At 50.4% G+C, this 21,361-nt stretch overlaps 1 protein-coding gene across 2 annotated transcripts in view; it reads right to left on the reverse strand.

Moving 5' to 3' along the window:
* LOC116957260 (uncharacterized) overlaps positions 1–21,361 on the reverse strand; it is a 104,848-nt gene that overhangs the window by 8,981 nt on the left and 74,506 nt on the right. Inside the window, exon 1 of one of the 2 annotated variants that reach the window (XM_076055413.1) lies at positions 8,936–9,010. The exons of the other annotated variant lie outside the window; for it this stretch is intronic. The gene's annotated coding sequence lies outside the window, so the exon portion shown is untranslated. Of the gene's footprint in view, positions 1–8,935; positions 9,011–21,361 lie in introns of those variants that run through there. 2 annotated transcript variants of the gene reach the window in all.

Genomic DNA, 21,361 nt, shown 5'->3' on the forward strand with positions numbered 1-21,361 from the left:
ACCACTACAACAACCACCACAGCCACCAGCACAACAACCACCACCACAACCACCACCACAACCACCACAACCACCAACACAACAACCACCACAACAACCACCACCACAACCACCACCACAAACACCACAACAACCACTACCACAACAACCACCACCACAACCACAATCACCAGAACTACCACCACAACAACCACTACCACAACAATCACCACCACAACTATCACCACAACAACCACCACCACAACCACCACCAAAACCACCACCACCAAAACCACAACAACCACCACAACCACCACCATAACCACCACAATAACCACAACAACCACCACCACAACCACCAACACAACAACAAACACCACAACAACCACAACAACCATCACCACAACCACCACAACCACCACCACTACAGCAAACACTACCACAACCACCAACACAACAACCACCACCACAACAACCACCACCACCACAAACACCACAACAACCACAACAACCACCACAACCACAAACACCACCAAAACCACCACTACAACAACTACCACAGCCACCACCACCACAACAACCACCACAACCACCACAACAACCACCACCACCACAACCACCACCACATTAACCACCACAACCACCAACACAACAACCACCACAACAACCACCACAACCACCACCACAACCACCACAATAACCACCACCACAACAAGTAAAACAAAGTGACAAAGTGGCGAGCCGAGTGAAGACAAATTAAACTTAAGCGAGAGAATTGAAGCAAACGCGATCAGGCGAGGGCAGGAGGCAAGGCCCCGGGTGGCTAGGCCCCGCGCTGTAAAGTTCCAACCTGGACATCGCTTCCATGCTCGCTGCTACTCAATTGACATCCCTACGAGGGAGGCAGCGAGGCTCTACCTCGGTAAACAACAACCACCACCACAACCACCACCACAACAACCACCACCACTACAACAACCACCACATCAACCACCACCACAACCACCACAACAACCACCACCACAACAACCACCACCACAACAACCACCACCACAACAACCACCACCACAACAACCACAACAACAACCACCACAACAACCACCACAGCAACCACAACCACCACAATAACTACAACAACCACCACCACAACCACCACAACAACAACAACAACCGCCATTCGCCACTAAGTGGCGGTGACGTCACCACGACGCTTGTGCCAGGCTATGTGCACCCTGAGGCCACGTGAAGTGTCGAACGCCCGCTGGCAGGAGGTCACGGGGCAGACCCAGGTGCCACGGGTCGACTGACTGAGATGACTGGCTGATGCACCACCTGTGCCCCCTACTGTGCCAACTTGCTGTGCTTTAGCCACCCGGCGCTCCGCTCGCTGTTGTGAGCGTCGCTCCTCCGCCCTCCGTTGTTGTTGGAGGGCGACTGCCTCCAACTGCCCAGTAGCATCCTTCACGAGCCTCCTCCACAGAGGCCGATCTTGACACCGCTGGTACCAGTCATCGGCAAGTCCACTCAGCTCCACGTCCTCCTGTACCACATCACTCCATCTCTTCTCTAGCCCGTGCCGCGCCCGCTTAGCCCCCTCAATCCGGCCAAACAAAAGCTGTTTCGGCATGCGGTGGCTGGGCATGCGGGCTACATGACCCAGCCATCGCAGCCTTGCCTGCCGGAGGAGCTCACCGATGGGACCCTGCCCAGATCTTTCAAGGATTTGTGAGCTCCTCACACAATCCAGTCTGGTTAAACCCAGGATGGATCGTAGGCAGGCCAGCCTAAATGCTTCTAACCGGCGAAGATGTTCCATTAGGGGGGTCCACGTTTCGCAAGCGTAGAGAAGGGAGGGAATGACCGTGGCCGAGAAGACCTGAAGCTTAGTGCGGAGCGACAGACCAGGTAGCTTCCACACAGCGTTACGCAACCGATGAAAAGATATTGCCGCTCGACTGATTCGGAGTGAGACCTCTGCTGTTAAACTGGAGCCAGTCATAAGCACACTCCAGGTATGGGAAACTCTCCACTCTCTCCACAACTGCCCCATCACCGATTGGGAGTTGTGGGGGTGGAGTGTCCGATGGTACAAAATACCCAGGCAGGTGCTTAGTTTTGGTGGGGCTGATGGTAAGGCCCCACCTCTTAGTGGCACGCTCCAGTCTCAGCAGCAGCGTCTCCAACTCCTCCTCTGACTGAGCAGCTATTACCAAGTCATCAGCATACATAACGTGGTTGAGCAATAGGGAGCCATCCCTTGACCGCACCCGGGCATCGATTAGCCTCCCATTATATCTGTACCATATGGAGATTCCCCCGGTACAGCTATTGAAGGCTTCACGAACTACGTGGTCAAAATAGATGTTAAATAATGTGGGAGCCAGAGGACATCCCTGTCGCACCCCAAGGTGTACAGGGAATGGCTCTGACTCCCGGCCACGTAGTTTTACCCGGGCCCGCTCACCATCATGAAGGTCCTTAATGATCGTGAGCAGAGGGTCAGGTACTCCAAAAGCATGAAGAACGACCCAGAGCCCAGGCCTACTGATGGTATCATAGGCCTTGACCAGGTCAATAAAGCAGAGATGTAGGTCTTGTTGGAATTCCCTACACCTCTGCTGTAGCAGACGGACAGAAAATATGGCATCTGTGCAGGACCGCCCTTTCCTGAAACCGCATTGGGGCTCCGCAAGCCTCTCCTCAGCGTGCCTGGCAAGGCGATGCTGAATAATCCTTGCCAGGACCTTTCCCGGCACACTGAGGAGTGAGATGCCCCTGTAGTTGTTACAGTCTGTGCGGTCCCCCTTCTTAAAAAGGGGGACCACCAGGGCATCCTTCCAATCCTGCGGAACCCGTCCAGTGGTCCAGACTGTTGTTATGATGTCATATAGGGCAGTCTGTGCACAAACGCCACCCTCCCTCAGCATTTCGCTTGGGAGATCATCTCTGCCCGCTGCCTTTCCTGGTCTCAGACTCCGGATCGCCTTCAATACTTCCTCAGCAGATGGCACCTCAGCCAGCCACTCACAGGGGGTGACTTCATCCAATATTTGAGGCACCGCAGCCTCAGCAGGGTCATCCTCACTTTGTGCCACGATGTTTTCCTGGCTGAGGGATTTTCCCTCCCCCAGGACCTCACAGAAATGCTCAGCAAATCTGCGAACCTGTTCCTGGGGGTCGGAAATTGGATCACCGTTTTTTCCCCTAATGATGGTAATAGGTGTGGCGCTGCAGGTTACTTTTTTGATGGAGTTAAATAGAGATTTGTGATCACGGGCCACTGAGGCAGACTCCATCTCCTCAGCAACCCGCGACCACCACCCATCCTTGCAGCGCCTCACGGCTCTCCGAACCTCCGAGCGAAGGCTGCGGTAAGCCTCCTCATTCTCTGACGTGGGATTCTGTAGCCGATGACAGTGGGCCTGTCGCTTTTTCTCAACCATCGTGAACAACTCCTCTGTCATCCAGGGTGTCTGGGGAGGTCTGGACCGCGTACCCAAAGCAGCCATTGCAGCTGCATGAGTCACAGTCCTAAACCTCGCCCATTTACCCTCGACATCAGGAGGAGTCGGGGACGATGCCAATCCCAGCCGCAAGCGATGATGAAATTCTCGCTTGCAACTTTCATCAGATAACTGAGACCAGGCCACTTTAGGTTGGAATGGGGTCCTGGGTGTACAACCACCACAACAACCACCATGACAACCACCACAACAACCACCACCACAACCACCACAACAACAACAAACACCACAACAACCATTACCACCATAACAACCACAACCACCACAACTACAACAAACACCACCACCACAACAACAACCACTAGCACAACAACCACTACCACAACAATCACCACCACAACTATCACCACAACAACCACCACCACAGCCACTACCACAACCACAACCCCCACAACCACAACCACCACAACAACCACCACCCCCACAACCACTACGACAACAACCACTACCACAACAACCACTACCACAACAACCACCACCACAATCACCAGAACTACCACCACAACAACCACTACCACAACAATCACCACCACAACTATCACCACAACAACCACCACCACAGCCACCACCACAACCACAACCCCCACAATCACAACCACCACAACAACCACCACAGCCACCACCACAACCACAATCACCAGAACTACCACCACAACAACCACCACCACAACCACCACCAAAACTACAACAACCACCACAACAACCACCACAACCACCACCATAACCACCACAATAACCACAACAACCACCACAACAACCACCACCACAACCACCAACACAACAACAAACACCACAACAACCACAACAACCATCACCACAACCACCACAACCACCACCACTACAGCAAACACCACCACAACCATCACCACAACAACCACCACAACCATCAACACAACAACAACCACCACAACCACCACCACAACACCCACCACCACAACAACCACCACCACAATTCTAGATTTAAAGCTTTCGTGACTGCAAGGATCCATACTCTTTGGTTCTATTCGGTAAAGTCACGTAGGTAAATAATAAAACAACAATAATCACGACGTTTCGGCCACAACACAAGCGGCCTTCATCAGGTGAAGAGACGAGCCTGTCTGGAGGACAGCGCTGGAGTGGAAGAAGCCACGCTTAGATCACGACATTTAAGGAAACGCTACTGTTATTATGGATAAAGATTCATACAACAACAAAATCCAGAATCTGCTCAACGATGGAAATTACTCAAAAATAAAAAAATGACCCCACTAATAGCCTAGCGATAAAAACCAACAAGATCATCACTAGTTCGACCTCCCTAATCGACCCAACTAAACGTCCCTCCCTAAAACCTTCTGCTGCAAGACCCCCTAGATTCTATGGTCTTCCCAAGATTCATAAAGAAGGCACCCCACTACGACCCATCGTATCCACGATCAACTCCCCTACCTTTAGACTAGCCCGTTTTCTGTCAGATACCTTGCTGCCTTTCACTGTGTTGTATATGAGCCTTTTTCCAAAATTGATATTAACAATAATATTTGCCGTTATATATATCATATTTTTTTTTTAACAAACGAAACAAAATAATTAATAAAACCCGTAAGCCAGGCACACAAAAAACCAGGTGTCGGTCATAAACAGGCCATTAATAAATAAAGAAATAATAAAACTCTCGAGGCGAGGATGTTAGCAGCTATCTGCGAAGATCTCCAGATGAACAAGAGTTTGATGTGCCCTAAGGGAGGTCAAGCAGAGGGAAGCCCTCCCGCAAGCCAGAAATGAGGACGCCCACGGGTTAAACTATTTTTTTTTTAAAACAACGGTTCAAATTTAAAATGCAATAACAAGAATGAGCTAAAGTTAGCGGTCCTCGCGCTCACTCCAATCAAGACCAGGCCACCAGATACATCAGTGAATTATTATCCAATAATTAATTCGCTATCAAATGATTTTCACCTTTAATACTTTTACTGTTAAAACAAAGCTTGGAGACAAAATACCGAGTCACATCAAAGGTTATCGAGAAGGAATGAGGCGAACGGGCAAACTTACGAAAGAGTTTAAACAATATCCCAAGCAACCCCGACCATCTTTGTTTCTCTCACAGCGCGGAGAAGCAGGAATTACACCTTATCACAAGGGGCCATCTGGAAAAGCCAGCCGGGTTTGATGAGGAGACACACCCCACCCCACACACGGCAACCAGACAAACACGTTTTAAAGAAATTGCAAAATAACATTAACAATAATGTGTTAACCTTAAACGATATTCCATTATAGAACCTTACAGAACCAAGGGATATGGATTCCAACAATCTGGAAACGGACCTCTTAAACTCAGGATGAAAATTATTTTTCTTTTTAATAATTCCATCATAACATTTCGAACCTCGGTAAACCGAGAGGTGTCAGGAGGACGTAGCTACAAACACGAGTCGTGGCGAACATGGGACCAAATGGTATTTGAGAAATACAAGTCGAAAGTATAAAGAGATAGGTGCTCCCGACCACCTTTGTCTCTCCCGAAGAGCGCGAGAGAGGAATTTCACGCCAGGGCAAACAGATCGTTATCGCAGGAGCCATCTGTACAACCACACGAACTCACACACACAGACCCCGCCCCCCCCTTTTCCACTGCGCAGAGAGAATTGTCTTTGAATATAACGGTCAGCCGCATTTTTCAAAAGTCAGTGAAGTTAAGTCAAGAGTCAAGACAGATCAGCGAGTCAAGACGTCCACAGGACGAGCAGTCGCATGGAGCGGCTGGCTCCGAGCCTCGCTGAGTAGCGATGATCGCTGAGTGGCGATGTATCAACAAAAGTGAGCCATACAGCAGTGGAGGAAACCTGCTGTCAGCGAACCAGCACGGGCGCGTTCGCGCACTTCAACAGAGAGAGCACGTGCGACTCAACTCACTCAACTGAAGAAAAAGCTTGGCCAGCCGCCAAAAAAGTATCAGCGAATCAGCGCTGAGAGCGCTCGAGCATCTCCACGAGGAAAGCACGTGCAACGTGGCTCAACCAGCAGCGGAAAAGCACGAGCAGCCGCCAACAACTTCAGCAAACCAGTGACCAAGCGCGTGCGACTTGAGTTATACAGCAGTGGAGGAAACCTGCTGTCAGAGAGCCGCCAACAACCTCAACAAAGAGAGCGCGTGCGACTCGGCTCACTCAGCAGAAGAAAAACTTGACCTGTCGCCCGCGAGCGCAGCGTCAGATACTACAGCAGGGGAAAGAGCGCGCACCGGCGCAGCTCATCCAGCAGTGGAGGAAACTGCTGTCAGCGAATCAGCACGGGCGCGTTCGCGCATCTTCAAGGAGAGGGAGCGCGGCCAGCAACGCCAAGCAAGAGCGTGCAGCAGCTCAGCCAGCAGTGGAGAGAAACTGCTATCAGCGAACCAGCACGGGCGCGTTCGCGCATCTTCAAGGAGAGGGAGCGCGCGCCACCAGCGTGCCATCAGCACCAGCATCAGCACCAGCGCGTGCCAACAGCGCGCCACCAGCGTGCCACCAGCACCAGCGCGTGCCAACAGCGTGCCACCAGCGTGCTACAGCGCGCAACTTCGCGTCACCAGGGCTGAGAGGGCAGCGGCCCCGCACTCAACACCCATCGGCGCGACGACGGCGAGCGTCGTGCTGACTCTTCCAGCCAGCGGTGGACAGAAACTGTCAGTCGTTCGTATGCCCCTCCCCCACACTCCCTCCTCACTCCCCCACCGCTACACAATGAACAAACATTTTTTTTTTACAAGGAAATCAACCTAGGCGTTTGCTCAACGCAAGAAATCAACAACCCTCCCATTAAACATACAAGACTCATGATAACTGCGTCAACTATTAGCTGATAACGAAAAACATCGCCACCCATTGAGTTACATTGATGAGGCAATCAGAATTATTTCAGTCGAACGCTTTAATTGCATAATCGTTGATGAATTAATGAACGAACATCGCCGTGGTACTGTGCTGACGATTTCAAGCATAATAATTTCGCATATTAGAATGTGTTAAGGATTGGATACGAATCAAAGACCGAGTGCCGTGTTGTGTAACAATTCAAGTATACGAGTTTGCATATTATAAAGTTAAGGTTTGATAGAATAGTTCGCATGTTTTTAATCTCTCTCTCAACAACCGATCGATTGCGCTACGCGTCGGGAATTAACCACAGGTGCCGCTATCGAGGTGAAACAACGCAATCGTGATGGTATCATGTTAACGCTGTGTTGAAATTCCAAAATCCCGAGATTGAGTTTTCATATTATCCAAAAATTAAATTTTGCTAGAAATAAAATTGATTAAAGCAGAAGGTTTGTGTGTGATTCTTCCTGAAATTCTGCATAATATTGTTCTGTGTATGAGATCTGAATCCTGGGGACCTATCATAAGCACACTATCACCACACATAATCCATAACACACATAATTCGTAATGTTCAATCGAGAGTAATCGTATCCTTATCGATAATACGGAATTAAAGAGCAGAGTCGAATCGACTCTCTCTCATTCACGCTCACAACGCCTGCGTCACTGCATACGATAAATTGCGTCATTCCAATTCATAGCACAATCCTAGTCACTGAGGCTCGACCTGATAATCCATAACGACCTGCATTATCCTAACCACGCCCACTCGCATAAATTAATACGATTATCTCTCGAATCAGCATAATTTATGCGCATAATTACACTAATTAACAAAATTTCGGATAAATTATGCAAATTTCAACTTTCATTTAATTTTCATTATTTTCATCAATTTTCATAAAACATATATACAACAGTGTGTGTCGCCCAATATATATTATAATTATTATAATATATTACAATTACGGCCTTGTGCCAATGAGAGATTGGAGCTTTGGTGACTGCAGTAAATAATAACAGGACACAGAGAGAAAGCACACTTAATCAAACAAACTGAGTAAAATTTGGAAATGTAATGCAATGCAACACAGAGAGTCGGTCAACACAAAATTAACGCATAGCCTGGTCGATTACATTCTTACAAAGATTGCTCAACTAAGCAAGAGAATTGAAGCAAACGCGATCAGGCGAGGGCAGGAGGCAAGGCCCTGCGTGGCTAGGCCCCGTGCTGTAAAGTTCCAACCTGGACATCGCTTCCATGCTCGCTGCTACTCAATTGACATCCCTACGAGAGAGAGCGAGGCTCTACCTCGGTAAACAACAACCACCACCACAACCACCAACACCACCACCACAACCACCACCACAACCACCACCACAACAACCACAACCACCACAACCACCACCACAACCACCACCACAACCACCACCACAATCACCACCACAACAACCACAACCACCACAACAACAACCACCACAACAACAACCACCACAACAACAACCACCACAACAAAAACCACCACAACAACAACCACAACAACCACCACAACAACCACCACAACCGCGATGAGAATTTCTCACCTCGGATTTCAGTTCACGCACGAAGCGGCAGCTTCAGGTTTCCTCGTGACGTCACGCGGCAGCAGGTGACGTCACTTCCGGAATACAAGACACTCTCCTCCCACACTGAGCGGACGGCTTTAACGGACACATTATGTTAATGAGCGTGCAGTCACCGGGCGTAGCTTTGCCCAAATAAGGATTGGCACCGGAACAGAAATCGGCAGCGGCCGAACGGAGGTGACGTAACGCTCAAGAGAGCTGTTGTCGGGTGTGGCTGACATGACGTCACTAGCTAGGCCAACCGCCCCCTCGCGTTTGACGCCGATGAGGTCATGCTGAGCGGTGACAGAAGGGGAGCGGCAGTGACGTGTGAGCGCTGCGCTCCCGACCAGCCGAGTTCCATTCCCGCTCGTGGCCAACACCGCCAGTGACGATTTTCTGAACCGGTCCTGAGCCTCCCCTACGTCGACTCAGCCTCAAACGAGTACCCGGTGCGGTGTGTAGTAAACATCGCCACTAGGGAGACAAAGGCGGCCCGGCGTGGTGCTGGTCACCCACCCCCTCATGTGCCGTCCCACCCTTAATAGGTGCTCGCTAACAGCACTTGCCCCTACATTCTGTCCAAGCTATACGGGGGATCTTTGTCTTTGTGTTAGGTGCTCACTAACAGCAGTTGCCCCTACAGTCTGTCCAGGCTATACGGGGGATCTTTGTCTTATGTGCTCACTAACAGCACTTGCCCCGACATTCTGTCCAAGCTATATGGGGGATCTTTGTCTTTGTGTTAGGTGCTCACTAACAGCACTTGCCCCAACATTCTGTCCAAGCTATACGGGGATCTTTGTCTTTGTGTTAGGTGCTCACTAACAGCACTTGCCCCAACATTCTGTCCAAGCTATACGGGGATCTTTGTCTTTGTGTTAGGTGCTCACTAACAGCACTTGCCCCAACATTCTGTCCAAGCTATACGGAGGATCTTTGTCTTTGTGTGTTGGGAGTAAGTTTGAGTGGCGTGTAGCCGTGGGAGCTGAACGGGCGCCTGCTGCTACTGACAGTCGTTGACCGGTTGGACAGACGCTGATAGACAGACACAGACAGACAAGACAGGTGGACAGACACAAACAAGAGGAACACAGAGACAGAGAAAGATAGACAGAGACAGAGAGACACAGGCAGAGAGAGACACAGAGGAGCACAGAGACACAGACGGACAGAGATGTTAAACTGAACTCGCTCCATTGAAAGAGATTCCTCAATCTTTGCCCATCCCCGGAAGTCATTCAAGTTTCTATTTAGTTCATTGTGTGTGGTGTGTATTTGTAGGCAATGTGGGATACCGATGTACAGAGATATGAACAAGATCAGCAGACAAGACGTCTTTCATACTCTTTGGTTCTTTCGGTAAAGTCACGTAGGTAGAAAAAATAAAATCAAATAATACAAAATAATCTTCTTTGGTTCTTTCGGTAAAGTCACGTAGAATGAGAATTAAATAATAAATTGATAAAATAAAATAACACAATAATATTCTCACGACGTTTTGGCCACAACACAAGCGGCCTTCATCAGGTGAAGGGACGAGACTGTCTGGTAGGACAGCGCTGGAGTGAAAGAGCCACGTTCAGATCACGACCTTTAAGCTGTGTGAGAGGAAACAAAGCGCCTTGACAAAGGAATTAGCATATAATTTAGCATTGAAATGGCTGAGTGATTAGCTTGTGACTGGTCACAGAAATAGCTATGTTAAAAGTTAAAGCATACACATCCGCAGAGGCACCCCTTGATAAAGGAATTAGCATATAATTTAGCATTGAAATAGCTAAGTTAAAGCATACACATCCGCAGAGGCACCCCTTGACAAAGGAATTAGCATAGACTTTAGCATTGAAATAGCTGAGTGATTAGCTTGTAACTGGTCACAGAAATAGCTACGTTAAAGTCAGAGCATACACATTCACCGAGGCACTTAGTACACATCAAACAGGAGAATTTAGCATTGAAATAACTAGGCGAATTTAGCATTGAAATAACTGAGTGATTAGCTAGTGACTGGTCACAGAAATGACTATGTTGAAGTCAAGGCCTACACATCTGAGCTATTCACAGTACTATATAGTGAACCAATAAAAAACTAAAATATAAATTACCTTAATGTTATCAATAAACTCTATATTCTCCAATCAGCTAAGCTACCAACATTAAGTCGTTATATATCACAATGCTATATGGCGAAAAAATGGGTGGATTCTTACCCTCAACTTTAGCACCACGGATAGCTACGGGCCCCGTTCAGACGGACGAGTTCATCCATGGTCGGAACAGAGGAGGGGGAGAGAGACAGCTGCGAGGCGCTGTTATACTCCATGTTGTAAACCATACCATTAACCGTGGTGTGAGAGGTATTAAGAGTCAATGCTGGCGAAAGAGCTGCGGTCTGAAGGTCATCGTAAAATACAATTAATTAAGAACAGAAATGGTTTAAAACATCTTTCCAATGGTTACTAAGCCAGAATCCATCTTCTCGGTTGAAATTGTCTCTGTGCTTGTATATGTGAATGGCCTCATGAACGAGGCCATTCCATACACCCAGCCATCAGATTTACCATGGAGGTCGAAAAAGATGGCAACTACCCTTTTTGGATGTCTTAATTAAAAGGAGACACGATGGTTCAATGAGCCACTCTGTCTACAGGAAAGCTACCCATACAGATGAAAGCTTTAAATCGAAATTTAACCGCCTCTACGGGGAGGGATTCCACACATCCTTAAGATCATTCAACAGACTCCGGGATAAGAAGGCTCAACTAATCGAGTCTCTCACCTTTCTGAAGAGATGCCGCAACTCTAAGGTAATACCAACCGCATTTACACTAACCTCTGCTGTTGCAACTTCTCTCAATGCAAAACGAATTCTAGCTAGAACTAGCTTCGCTCTTATCTCGGAAAAAATCAAACTTACACGCACCGAACTCGATCAGTTAGACAAGACACTCTACAAATCACACTTAAAATTGACAGCAACAATGTCTACATCGGATTGGGAACATGTAGACAATATGACTACCTCTTCGGCTGCCACTGTCGACCAAATGTAGGGACAATTTGATTTCCAAATTCAATCACCTCTCCAGCAAAAAATCGGATCCACACACCGAAAAGATAGACGTCAACAAAGTCGTAATTAATCGCAGTAACAGTTCCATTTCTGATGGTCTGAAATCCGTTTTAGCTAAAGGTCTAAACTTTGCTGTCACACCGAGACACTTACCGGTTAATGATATCATTGCCCATGTCGACGTTGCACTCAAGGGCTTGAGTCACATCTCTGCAGACGTAGCAAGATCTGAAATCGCTGCAACCCTCAAAAACGCTAAGTTGCCACCCAGCAACATCAGCAAAGACGAACGTTTTGAATTATCTCAATTAAAAAAGAGGGATGATATTGTCGTCCTCTCAGCCGACAAGGGCAATGCCACTGTCATCATGGACAAAACAGAATATAACAACAAAATTCAAGAACTACTCAACGATGGCAGCTATACAAAAATAAAAAGAGATCCCACCAACAGCCTGGTCACCAAAACGAACAAAATCATCTCTGATTCAACAGCATTAATTGATGAGATCAAACAGTTCTCGTTGAAACCCTCTGCTGCCAGACCACCAAGATTATATGGCCTTCCAAAGATACACAAAGAAGATACACCCCTTCCTCCCATCGTCTCTACTATCAACTCCCCCACCTACAAACTGGCACGTTTTCTTGCTGATATACTGCGACCTTTCACTGGAAAAACCACCTCTGCGGTACTAAATTCTACTCACCTGGTATCGACAATCAAAGGCATTTCCCTGTGCCCAGACGACCTGCTTGTCAGTTTTGATGTGGTGTTCTTGTTCACCAAAGTCCCGGTACCTGACACCATCGCTATCATTGAAGACCTGGTTCATCAAGGACTGCATACTGATGTACCCCCCCTGGTGAGACATTGCTTAACCAACACATACTTCACCTGGAATGGAACTTTCTACAAACAAACTGAGGGCACCCCAATGGGCTCCCCCCTATCTCCGGTTGTAGCCAACGTATTCATGGAAAAATTTGAAACTGACGCCATCCAGACTGCCACTCTACGCCCGACCTTATGGAAGAGGTACGTTGATGACACCTTTGTCATCTGGCCACATGGCCAGCCTGCTCTAGACCAATTCCGCGACCACATCAATTCCATACACCCAGCCATCAGATTTACCATGGAGGTCGAAAAAGATGGCAAACTACCCTTTTTGGATGTCTTAATTAAAAGGAGACATGATGGTTCAATGAGCCACTCTGTCTACAGGAAAGCTACCCATACAGATGCTTACTTGAAACCGGATTCCCACCACCATCCATCCCAGAAGAACTCCCTCATGAAGACTCTATACCATAGAGCCCAATGCATTTCCGACCAGGAACACATTACCAGTGAACTCAAGCGCGTACACCAGGCTCTCAGGGCTAATGGTTACTCCGACTACACAATCCGCAAAGCCATCACTCCAGTCATGAAGAAGGATCCTCTTGTGGAGCCACTCAAAACCATCACCTTACCCTACATTGCAGGGGTCACTAAAAAGATCTCCAAAATCCTGAATAAACACAAGATCCAGGTCCGATTCAACACAGTACATAAAATCCGTGATTTAGTTCCATCTGTAAAAGATGCTGTTCCAGACATACAGTACCCGGGCGTTTACAAACTAAAGTGCCTCTGTGGTAGTAGCTACATTGGAGAAACCAAACGACATATCTCGGACCGCATCCGCGAACATAAAGCAGACTTGAAACACGGTAGGACGAACTCCTCTGCCGTGGCAGATCACTGTTATAATTCAGTGGGCTCACATGACATTGACTTCTCCAAGACGGAGGTTCTTTGCAAACCAACCGGCTACCATGAGAGATTCGTTCATGAGGCCATTCACATATACAAGCACAGAGACAATTTCAACCGAGAAGATGGATTCTGCCTTAGTAACCATTGGAAAGATGTTTTAAACCATTTCTGTTCTTAATTAATTGTATTTTACGATGACCTTCAGACCGCAGCTCTTTCGCCAGCATTGACTCTTAATACCTCTCACACCACGGTTAATGGTATGGTTTACAACATGGAGTATAATAGCGCCTCGCAGCTGTCTCTCTCCCCCTCCTCTGTTCCGACCATGGATGAACTCGTCCGTCTGAACGGGGCCCGTAGCTATCCGTGGTGCTAAAGTTGAGCACATTAAAACCATCTTTTTGGTTTAGATATGTGCATGACACTTTGGTTGTCTGGCCACATGTTAAAGATACTCTTAATGATTTTCTAAATCATCTCAATGCACAAAACCCGGCCATCCAGTTCACCATGGAAATGGAGGTGAATAACACACTCCTGTTCCTAGATCTTTTGCTTGGACATGGCCTAAATGGTAAAATAACACACAGCATTTACAGAAAGCAAACGCACACTGATGCCTACCTGAATGCAGATTCGCATCACCATCCAGCTCAGAAATCCTCTATTATCAAGACGCTCATATATTGGGCTAAAACAGTGTCAGATGGTGAAAGTCTAGTGAGAGAGATCAAACACGTTAAAGAAGCATTACGACAGAATGGCTACAATAATACTCAAATTAACAGAGCACTGAATGCCAAATCACGTTCGAAAAGCAACACTGCTGAAAGCGATCAGATTGTTAAAACAATTAAAATTCCATATATCTCAGGAGTAACTGACAAATTAGCCAGTGTATTGCAAAAGCAAAACAATACAGTAAGATTTGGTACAGTACACCAAATTCAAAAACTAGTATCTTGCACTAAAGACGAATTACCTAAATTATCAACAGAAGGTGTATATCAGATTAATTGTTTATGTGGCAGATGCTATATTGGACAGACGGGACATAACATCAGCATAAGACTAAAAGAACACCAAATAAATATTAAATTATCTCAAACACAACTGTCGGCAGTGGCAGAACATGCTTGTCAACAAGGACACTCAATTTATTTTGATAACGTTGAAGTGTTGTGTAAAACTAATTTTTACTGGCAAATACTAATTAGAGAATCCATTGAAATTGAGAGAAACAGAAATATCTTTAATCACTCTGATAGCTATAGGCTTAGTGTGGCTTGGAAGCGTATTATTAAATAATACATATTACAATTCCTTATAAGGAAAACACATACTAATTAGAGGCTAACTAACGTAGCATAAAATCACAATAACACACATTACAACTAATCACTAATCTACAACTCGTTACTAATCATAACCATTGACTGATTACCAATCGATTATATAATTACAATACCCCCCCTCTGCCTCAAATCACTGCACCTGAATGAGTTAAATGATGATGTCACCCTGCTGCTCTATTTAAGACCAGGAGCAAGTGAGGGCTTTACCATTCTGGCGAATTGCCCGATGATGCTGGATGTAATTACCAGCGAAACGCGTTCCTGTTCCTGTTCTTCCTGACGCACTACTGCAGCGCTCGTCGGTGTCTCGTGGGTTCTCCAGCCACCCCGGGGTGTGTGAGGGCCCCAGGCCGGGTGGTCTGGGGTGGCCTTGCTGCCGGAGGGTGGGGGAGCCACAGGCGCCGTGGGAGGAGTGACCCCGCTGCAGCGGCCACGTAGAGATGGCGGGGATGGAGACGGAGTCGCGGCGCACGTCGCGGACCAAGGAAGATGCCCGGGGTGCTGCGAGCGACCGGAGGAGCGGCGTGAGCCCGTCTGGTGCGGGGGTGATGTTGGGTGAGGCGCAACGAGGGAAGAGAGTGGAGGGGGTGAATGGGCTGGAGAGTGCGGGGAGGGAGGAGCGGGGAGGAGAACGAGGGGGAGCGCCGGGAGGATGGGGTGGGAGTGCCCCGGACCAGAATGGGGAGGAAGGGGCAGGAGAGGTGCCTGCAGCCCAGGGGCCGGGGGAAGGGCAGTGGAGGGAGAAGACCATGGGCGCTGGCCCGGTGGGTGCAGGGAGGCCCGGCGGAGGAGCGGGGAGGTGGCGCAGCGGAGCTGGGGCGGGCATGACCCCGATGCAGGCCAGGAGGCACAACTGCGTGCGAGTCGAATTCAAGGAAGATGTGGAAGAGGGAGTGACCCTGGACAGGACGACCTTCGTGAGGTCGGTGGTGCTTGGGATGCTGCGGGTGGAAGTGGAGGACCTCTATTGCTTGATTGCTCTGCCGGGGGGGAGGGCGTTTGATGTGAGCTTCAACTCCAACATTCTGCTGCAAAATTTCCTTGCCCGTTTCGAGGAGAAGGCAGGGGAGAAGCCGCTAACCTCCATGAGGACGCGGTTACTGTCAGACCTGGAGACAAAGGTTGTGACCGTGTTCCTTTATAATGAAGCATTGTATGATCAGGACGTGGAGGTGTGGCTGAGGCAGCATTGTGTGGTGCTGTTGGGTTGCAAGAGGGTGCTGGATGCGGTGGGGATATGGACGGGGGCCAGACAATGGAGGGTGCGTCTGAAGACGGAGGGGGGGGGGGGCACTGAGGCACGTCCCGAGCGCATTGAACATTGGGGGGAACAGGGGCTATGTTGTCTATGCGGGACAGCCCAAACTGTGTAGGAGGTGTGGGGGAGGGGGGCACCTGGCGGCAGCGTGCGTGGCACGCGTTTGTTACAGGTGCAGGGCGTTGGACCACACGGTGGAGGAATGTGGGGAGCCGGCCCTTTGCAACCTGTGCGGCAGCAGAGGGCATCTGTATAGGACCTGCTCAGAGTCCTATGCTAACAGGGTGCGGGCATGTCGGAGTGGACAGGTAGAGGAGGCGGCGGAGGAGGTGCCCGGACGGGAAGTGGGCCGGATGCATGGAGGGGAAGGGAAAGGGGAGGTGGAGGAACCACGACCCCCTGGGGAGGGTGAGAGGGGGGGGATCTGTGGGGGAGGGGCACCACCACCACTGGAGGGGGGGAGGAGGGGAAGGGAAATGGAGAAGAGGACTCGGAAACCCCAGTGGGGGACTGGGCGGAGGTGATGGGCGAGGAGGAGGGCGAGGAGGGGCAGCGGGTGGAGGAAGAAGCGGATGACTCATGGGAGGAATCGGGGGGGAGAAAACGGAAGCTGGATATAGTTCTGAAAGAAGCTAGTCCCCAGCAAGATGCGAGCCTTTCAGGATCCTCGCCGGATTCGGGGGAATCTGGGTGGAGGTGGGCGGAAGGGGGGGGGACGTTTGAACCGGGGGAAGCCCCGGAGGTTGAAGGGTAGAAAAAAGGTGAAGGAGAAGGCGGACAAAGGCAGACGGGGGGAGCGCGCACCGGAGTCCGACACGAAATAATGCACGCCTCGGCATGGACATATCTGTAGCATCTGTTAATGTGAGAGGAATGAAGGGGAAGGGAAGGAGAGGGGCAATCATGCAGTGGCTGCAGATCACCAGACGTGACGTAATTTTCCTCCAAGAATGTCACCTACCCTATACCCTAGGGTCGGAGGCTCTGCTGGACGAATGGAAGGGACACTACATTTAGTCTGGCAGCAACGGGAACAGATGTACAGGCGTTGTTACCCTCCTAGGAAGAAGGGGAATGAGAGTGAAAGGGACCCAGAAAATAATACCGGGTCAGCTCCTCTGTGTAGATGCATCTTACCAGGGTGTGGAGCTACGGCTGATAAATGTGTATGCCCCGGTACGATGTATGGACAGGACGGAGGTGTGGGAGAGCCTGGCGGGCCTACTGGCCACCAGGAGGCAGGTCATTGTGGGGGGCGATTTTAACTGCCCGTTGTGTCTGGCGGATCTGGTGTCGGTAAAGGGGAGGAGGAAGTTAGATTCCTCTTCCAGGAAACTGAGGGAGTTGATGGAGGACTTTGGGATGGTGGATACGTTCAGGAGGGTGCATGGCACGCGGCCAGGGTTCACGTGGGCGGATAAGAGTGGGGGCATACAGTCACGTATCGACTTTATTTTCGTCTCCGACAAGGTGAATGTGGAAAGTGCGTTGGTGGAACCTTTTCCCCTCTCGGATCACAGAATGGTGGTGGCGGGGCTTGTGATCCCAGGTGGGGTGAAGAGGGGGAAGGGTGTGTGGAAGATGAATGTGGGCTTGCTGGTGGATCAGGAGGTGGCGGAGGATTTCACGCGAGCGTATACCAGCTGGAGGACGCTGCAGGTGTGCTTCCCCACGAGGGTGGAGTGTTGGGGGCAGATAAAGGGTAGGATAAGAACGTTCTTTCAGCGTTATAGTAGGAGGAAGGGGGTGGGTAGGGAATTGAGATAGTGGAACGCTCGGTTAGAAAGGCTGTATAGACTGCTAGAGCTAGGGTTCCCGGTGGCAGAAAGGATAGAGGAGTTGAAAGGGAGGGTAGCCTCAGTCCTGGAAAAGAGGACTAGGCAATTAGTGTATAGGACGAGGGTCAGGGCAACAGAGGATAGGGAACAGTGTACAAGATTCTTCTTTAAGGCGGGTAGGGAGGGAGACAATGAAATGAGGGAGCTGGTTAGTCCTACTAGGGGTAGACAGGTGACGACGGAAGGGATGATTAGTGTAGCGGAAGACTTTTATGGGGATTTGTATCAGAGGAAAGGGATAGATGGGGGGCGGTGAGAGGAGCTGCTGGGGGCATTGGGGAAGAGGGTTGAGAACCCGGAGGCGCTAGAGGAGAGAATTCGATGGGAAGAAGTGGAAGGGGCGGTGAAGGGGCTGAACAAGAACAGAACCCCAGGCCCGGAAGGGATCCCAGCGGACTTCTATATAAAATTCTGGGAACTCCTGAAAGAGGATATTATGCAAATTTGTAGGGAAACTTTGGAGGAGGGGCGGGTTCCGGACGACATGCGGGAGGGCCTGGTCACATTGATCTATAAAGGGAAGGGAGATCGTAGGGACCTGGGAAGTTGGAGGCCAATAACCCTCCTGTATGCGGACTACAAGATCTTGGCAAGGGTAGTCGCGGGGCGACTGGGGAAGGTGGTGGGTGAGGTGGTGGGGCCGCACCAGACATGTGCGGTCCCGGGGAGGAGGATCGCGGACACTTTGGTGGTTTTGAGGGAGGCGATTGAAGGCGAGAGAGAGAGAGGGGGTGCCCGTTGGGGATCCTAAGTCTGGACCTGGACAAGGCCTTCGACCGCCTCTCTCATGAATTCATGCTGGCGGTGATGGAGAGGATGGGGGTGTGTGGGCCCCTGGTGGAGTGGGTGGAGCGACTTTATGGGGGGCTCAGAGCCAGGCTCCTGATAAATGGGGAACGCTCCGGGATCATTCCAGTGGGTTCCGGGGTGCGGCAGGGATGCCCGATGTCCCCAGTACTATTTGTCATGTGCATGGAGCCTCTGGCGCAGATGATACGGAATGACCAGAGGATTAGGGGGGTGGTAATACCGGGGAGCAAGGAGCAAGGAAAGGTGACCCTGTACATGGACGATGTGGCCATGCTATGTAGGGACGTAGCATCGGTATGGAGCGCAATGGAGGGGATGGGGAGGTTCTGCGCGGCCTCCGGATTGAAGGTTAGTGTGGGGAAAAGTGAGCTGATGGTTTATGGAGACTCGAGGCTTTTCGAGGGTCGGCCACCGGAATTGAGTCTACAGAGGGGATAAAGGTACTGGGGGTGTTCTTCTGTGGGGATAGGATGGGGGAAAATAACTGGGAGAAGGGGGTGAGGAAGGCAAAGGGCTGTCTGGGTAAGTGTGCTGGGAGGCGGCTCACGATGGCCGGTAGGATTATGGTGGTAAAGACAGAAATATTACCATCCCTAAACTACTTGGCGCAGGTTTTCCCGCCAGGTGGGAGGGAGGCTAAGGCCTTGACCTCGGCGATTTTCAGGTTTATCTGGGGGGAGGGATGGAGAGGGTGAGGAGGGCTGCGGTGTGTCTGCAGGTCGGGAATGGGGGGAGGGGTGCCCCAAATGTGGGGTCTACCCTTCAATCGACTTTTGTCTGCAACGCGCTGCGGCTGTTTTTCTCTGCGGAGCCGCGGGGCAAGGCAGCGTGCTATATGAGGTATCGGCTGACGTGGCGGTTGCGGGGGCTCGGGATGACTGAGGTAGGAAGGAGCTCTCCTTTGGACTGGCCGGGGGGCTGGGTCAGCGACGTGGTGGGGAGCTACGTTAGACAGCACGGCCTGAACCGGTGGGGGGGCCGGTGGGCTCCCAAGGAGGTGCGAGCTGCGGCGGAGAAGGAGGAGGCCTGTGACGCGGTGGCCGGTGCGAGGAGGGAGATGCATGGGAAGATTTGGAGGAATGTGTCGGCAGCGCTCACGAAGGAGCAGAGGGACCTGTCATGGCTGGCTGTCCGGGACAAGTTGGAGACACGGGGTTTCTTGTACAGCCGCCAAATGGCGCATACCCCCAAGTGTCCGAGGGGCTGCAACGCGGACGAAACTGCATCGCACGTGATGGTGGCGTGCCCTTTTGCCCAGGAGGTCTGGAGGAGGAGTAAGCCGTTGCTGGCCCGTTTCACGCTGTCGAGGGTGACGGCACGGGACGTCATGTGGGGAGAGCTGCGGGGGGTGGGGAGGGAGGACAGGGACCAGGTGTGGGCTGTAATAGGAGCGACGAAGGAGGCGCTGTGGAAAGCGCGAAAGAAAGAGCTGGAGGGGTCCCTGATGTCCCCGTTGGAGACATGTTATGTTGCCAGGAGATTGTTGGAAAGGGTGGTGGAGGTGGACCGGGTGAAAATGGGGCGCGATGCCGCAAAGGAACGATGGAAGTGGCCGCTGCCCAGGGTAGGCTAGGGCGGCCGGGGGGGGGGGGGCCTCGCCGGCGTCCGGGAGTGAAGGTGTGCATGACTGGAAGGGGAGGCTGCCCCTCTAGTGCTGTGGCAGGGGTGACTCCGGTCCAGAGGATGGGTCGGTGGCCGAGCGGGGCCTTTATGGCGCGAGCGAGGGGGCGCCCCCTCGGTCTTTGCTTTGTTTTGTTTTTGTTGTCTCCGCTGAGATACTGAATAAAATTTTAAAAACCGTAATTACCAGCGAAACGGCGTATTCAAACTGTAAATGTTGTGGATTCACTCTTCAACACACCGGTGGGCTAAAGTAGTGAATTATTTGTCTTTTTGTCAACGTGACACTTTTTTTTGCTGATTGGCCGTGTCGGGTGGTGGAGGGTTACGACACATTTATAGATAACGCGATCTAACCCAAAAACCTATATTATGAATAATATTGGTCGCGAAAGCCTACGTGTTAAACTGACAGTGTACACACACACACACAGTGTGTACACACAGAGTGTACACACACACACAGTGTATATACACTGTACACAAACACACCGTGTACACAAACACACCGTGTACACAAACACACCGTGTACACACACACAGTGTACACACACACCGTGTACACACACACCGTGTACACACACACAGTGCACACACACCGTGTACACACAGTGTACACACACACACACTGTACACACACAGTGTACACACACACACACACACCGTGTACACACACACAG

Source organism: Petromyzon marinus, chromosome 71, assembly GCF_048934315.1.
Source record: "Petromyzon marinus isolate PM22_M1 ecotype Great Lakes invasive population chromosome 71, UKy_Petmar_22M1.pri1.0, whole genome shotgun sequence".
In the NCBI taxonomy this organism is placed as follows: domain Eukaryota; kingdom Metazoa; phylum Chordata; class Hyperoartia; order Petromyzontiformes; family Petromyzontidae; genus Petromyzon; species Petromyzon marinus.